We start from the raw sequence: 5,149 nt of genomic DNA, 5'->3' as shown, positions 1-5,149 counted from the left end.
TGACTATGAACAACAAGTTTGTGAGGGGAGCCCCAACATTCTTGAGGAGCTCTGTGATTTTTTTTTTCCTAATATTTATTTTTGAGAGAGAGAGAGAGAGAGACAGAGTGTGAGTGGTAGAGGCAGAGAGAGAGAGAAAGAGAGAGAGAGGCAGAATTTGAAGCAGGCTCCAAGCTGTCAGCACAGAGCCTGACGTGCGGCTCGAACTTCAGAACTGTGAGACCATGACCTGAGCTGAAATCAGATGCCTAACTTACTGAGCCACTCAGGTGCCCCTGATTTTCTAAGTCAGAAATTATAGTGGGAATATCTGTCACTGAATTGGAAAACCTAAATGCAATGGAAGTAATTGAATCCCAAGATGTCAGAGGCCAAGTGGTGCTATTTAATCACCAAAGGCAGGGTGGGCATGGTTACTATAATGAACAGCAGAATCAAGGCAGCAGTCAGAATATTATGACTTTCAGAGACCTACAGTATTGGCTAGTTGATCATGGTATTTCTAGGAGTAAAACACATGGTAAGTCTACTACATTCTTACTTGATTTGTATAAGCAGAGAGATCTAGGTCACAGGAACAAGAGACAAATTTGAATTATAAAAGCAGAATCACAGACCCATAATTCCTAACCTCTGAGCCAGTTTATAGAGACTAAGAACCCCTTGAATTGAATGAAAGAGAGGACAGTTCCCCTTGTGGAAGAACCTCACCACACTGTCAAAAATGTATACTGTTAATATTTCTCTCAGTGTATTCCAAAGGGATATATGGCCTTTTATCAAGGTGACTATGTACTGAGGAAAATAAAATAATGCCCTTTTTTTCCACAACTTGTCAGTGGCACTTTTTCTTTTCACCATCCTGTTTCATCATCCTGTAGCTTCCTTGGTCTTTTTTGCCTGGATGCCAAAGAGCCTGGCATTGGCATGGGTCATGCTAACATGGCAAAGGTCTTGAAGTTCTTCTCCTTTATAATGACTCTGGCTTTCTCCTTCTTATAGGCATAACCTATAGGCATGACCAGTCTTGTCAGCTGGGTAGCCAATCTGAGTTCTTCAGAAGAGTTGTCTTCTTTCTTGGAGGCTGAGGGCTTCCTAGGGGGAGAGGATGAGCTTGGAGTGGTATTCCTTCAGCTGCTGCACATTGGTCTGCAGAGGTTTAAGGACTTTTTCCACCTTCTTGGATCTACTGATCCCAATGGCCTGTGCCACCTTCTTGTGAATGCCAGCCACCCTTCCACCCTTTAACTCTTCCAAGCTGAAGCCCCTGCCAGCTCACACTTTGGTGTGATACCTCACCATAGGGCACCTCACAGTGGGCTGGATGGGCCCACATGCAGGGCATTGGACATTGTGGCATGCCTTGGCTTCTCAGGTCTTGTATTTGTGGATCTTCTGCACCAGCTGGTTGAACCACATGGCCAAGTGCCCTGGCCTGTCCTTGTGAAAGTCACGCTTCAGGATCATGTCATTCTGAATGGGTGCCATGGTTGCTGCCTATGGGCCTCCTACAAGGGAGAACTAAAAATAGCGACCGTTTAAGATTATTGGACACAAGCTCTGCATTGACACCAAAAATATTACATATACATAATATTTAATAAATAGATATGAATACATATAATAAACATAAATAATATATATAAAATATTTGGTTTTTTTCCCTTTTCTCTCTTTATCATATCACATAAGATAAGATGTACAGATTTTACATTACAGTATTTAAATACAAGATATAAAGAAGAAAAGTGAATGTCACCTAAGGACTTTGTATCCTTTTCTAGGAAAACTATGAGTGTGTTTTGGTTGTACATAGGATATCTCTATCATGTTAGGCAGAAGTGTGACCTTATGGCCTTTGTTTGGAGATTAAATATGATTTAAGAAGGTGCATATGAACGTCAAGTTGATAAGGGGTGGACGGTGATGGTTAATTTTATGTCAGCTTGGCTAGATGTTGATGTGAAGATACTTTTTAAATTAACATTTAAATTTAAGTTTCATTTAGATAAATATTAACATGATTAATGTGATTAACATTTAAATCAATAGACTCTGAGTAAAGTAGATTACCCTTCATAACGTGAGGCAGTACCCTTTAATCGTTGAAGGCCTTAAGTGCAAAGACTATGGTTCCCCAAGGAAGAAGGAATTCTGCTTCCTGACTGTGTTTGGACTTAAGCTGCAACCTCAACTCCTCCCCAAGTTTCTAGGCTATTGGCCTTCCCTACAGATTTCAGACTAGCTATCCCTCAACAATTGCCTGAGCTAATAATTCTTGAAAAGACATCTCTCTTTCTACATGTTTACACATCTAATTGGTTCTGCCTTATGGAGAACCCTGACTAACACAGTTTTGATCTGAGCAGATAGGTGAATTGTAACATTGATGAAGATGACACAGGCAGAGAACTGACTTGTGGTGGGGAGGGGAGAGAGCAAATGGAGAGGAGCATGAGTGTTATATTAGACATGCTAATTTTGAGAACCTTATTAGACAACCACGTGGAGATGTTGAGTAAGCAATTGGTAAATGAGTTTAATGCTCAGGGGATATGTCAGAACTAGAAATCTAAAACTGGGAGCCATCAGCATATAGAAGATGTTTAAAACACTGGAACTAATGAGCTCATCTATAGAGAGAATGTTGATAGAGAATGGAAGAGAGCTGACGACTAAGCCCCGAGGAAGTCCAATATTTAGAGGTCAGGAAGAGGGAGAACCAAGCATAAGGAACTAAAAAAGAACAGCCAAAAGTGCAAGTACAAGAAAACCCAGGAGATTATAGTGATCTAGAAGATAAATAAAGAAGGTGTCTTAAGAACAGGCGATTCATCAACTGTGTCAGATGCTGCCAAGAATTGGGAATTGTTCATTGGGTTTGGCATTGTAGAGGTCCACGGTGACCCTGAGAAGTGGAATATCAGTAAATGGTAGGGGCAAAGCCTGATTGAGATGGGATGCTTCCACTGCCCCACATGGCATTTCACATGTTTTTCTAATCTTCAATACTCTATTCATATTATATATCCAGATGATGGCTTCAACTTCTATTTCACCGGGAGGAAGATTCAAAGCAATCAGACGAAATCTATGGCATTTCCCCATTATCAAATCTTGTCATCTGTTGCATTTTTATGCAAATATTCATCTTCTCTGCTCCTATTTAACTCCTTGCTTTAATTTAATATCAACCTCCCAGGATGCACTCAATCTCATCCCCTCTTGCCTATTCTATGACTTTCCAATTACAATTGTACTTTCTGTTCTGCATCCTTTTTCTCTCTTTGCTGCATTGCTAACCTCACAATACAAAATACAGAAATTTCTCCCATTAAAAAAAAATCCTCCCTTGACTTTGTCATGGAAAAGATATATGGTTCCTGGGTACAGTGTAATGTGTTATGGCCTTCTTACTCTACACTGTGCTAGAACTTGTCCAGTAATGCATAAAGATCTAAGCAAGTATCCACACATTCAAATGTTCAGTAATTTGAAAATATTAACAGTGAAAAGCTGAAATTAAAATTTTCTAGGTGGATTCTTTTGGGTTTTCACACCAACTAGTAGTCAATACAAATGCCCCCCTCTGCTTTCCCACCAATCTTTCTTTGCTCTTAAATCCCACAAAACCCTACAGCACTGCCCCAATTTCTGTGCTCATTTTTATAGCAAAACTCCTTAGAAAGTTGTCCACTCTTGCTCTCTTTACTTCCCCAATAGCTATTTTCTCTTCAACTCATTCCAGTCAGACTTTGCCCCTACCATTTACTAATATTCCACTTCTCAAGGTCACTGTGGACCTACATTTTGCCAAACCCAATGAACAATTCCCAATTCTTGGCAACATCTGACACAGTTGATGAATCCCCAGTTCCTAAGACACCTTCTTTATTTATTGTCTAGATCACTGTACTCTCCTTGTACTTGTGGCTGCTTTTTTTTTCTTCAGTTCCTTTTGTTTGATTCTCCTTCTTCCTGACTTCTAAATATTGGACTTCCTCGGAGCTCAATCATCAGCTCTCTTCTGTTCTCTATCAACATTCTCTCTATTGTTGAGCTCATTAGTCCCAATGTCTTAAACATCTTCTATATGCTGGTGTCCCTAGGGAAGCACAGAATGATTGTTGGACTGTGCTGAGTCCTGCTTGAGGTTTGCCATCACAAATTCAGAATGTCCCTGTAAGAATATTGAATGTTTTTCTTCAGCCATAATGAGATGCTATGGAGTAGCTGCAAAGTGGTCAAGAACCAGGTTTAAACAGAGTTAGAGTTTGTCATGTAAAAGTTACATGGATGGTGGTAGGCAAAATTTTAAAGATGACTCTCCAGGATACTATCCACTGGTTATTCCATCAGGCATTAATCTAGCTCCTGCTATAAAGGAACTTTGAAGATGTAAGGTTATTAATCAACTGAATTTAAGATAAGGAGATTATCTTGCATAATCCAGGTGGGCCCAATGTAGACACATGAAACATTAAAAGCAGAGAGGCAGAAGAAGAGATTAGAGATATTCTAAGTATGAGAAAGATTCAATGGAACTTATTAGCTTTGAAATGTGATGGTCTACATGCAAGGACCAGACAGTGGCCTCTAGGGGCTAAGGGTGGCTCCCAGCCAACAGCCTGCAAAGAAATGGGACCTCAGTCCTACAATTGTATGGAATTGTTTGGCCAACATCTGAATGAGCTTAGAAGTGGATAATTCCTCAGAGTCTCCAGGTAAGAACCCACAAGACATTGACCTATAGAACTGTGAAATAAACAAATGAGTGTTGTTTCAAACCACTGTGTTTGCATAGGAAATAAAGGTCAAGTCGTTGATGGACTATGACAAGGATTGGTCTTTAGTAATAGACTGTAGAATCCTACCTACATAGCAAGGTAAGGAGGAAGAAGAAGGAAGAGAGGAATGTTGAAAAAAAGTGGATTAAAATTCTTGATGAACTAAGAATTATTGGAACCAGTGCTAAGCTGAAAAGATAGGATCCAAAATATGGCTGTAAAAGTGCATGGTAGAGATGGGATAAAAGACAAGACTTTTAGAAGAGGGAAGGACAATTTATTGTTAGAGGCCAGGATAATGGGTGGATTATCTGTACATGTGGTAAAACCAGATAACATAGTGACTGATACAGTAGCAGAGA

At 39.9% G+C, this 5,149-nt stretch overlaps 1 pseudogene; it reads right to left on the bottom strand.

Annotated features, from left to right (window-relative positions):
- Window positions 1–870: 870 nt before the first annotated feature.
- Window positions 871–1,488, bottom strand: LOC131517990 (large ribosomal subunit protein eL13-like; annotated as a pseudogene).
- Between the last annotated feature and the right edge of the window lie 3,661 nt (window positions 1,489–5,149).

This window comes from Neofelis nebulosa, chromosome 7 (assembly GCF_028018385.1).
Source record: "Neofelis nebulosa isolate mNeoNeb1 chromosome 7, mNeoNeb1.pri, whole genome shotgun sequence".
Lineage (NCBI taxonomy): Eukaryota > Metazoa > Chordata > Mammalia > Carnivora > Felidae > Neofelis > Neofelis nebulosa.
Note: the sequence above shows the minus strand (reverse complement) of the source record. Positions and strands in the feature narration are given on the sequence as shown.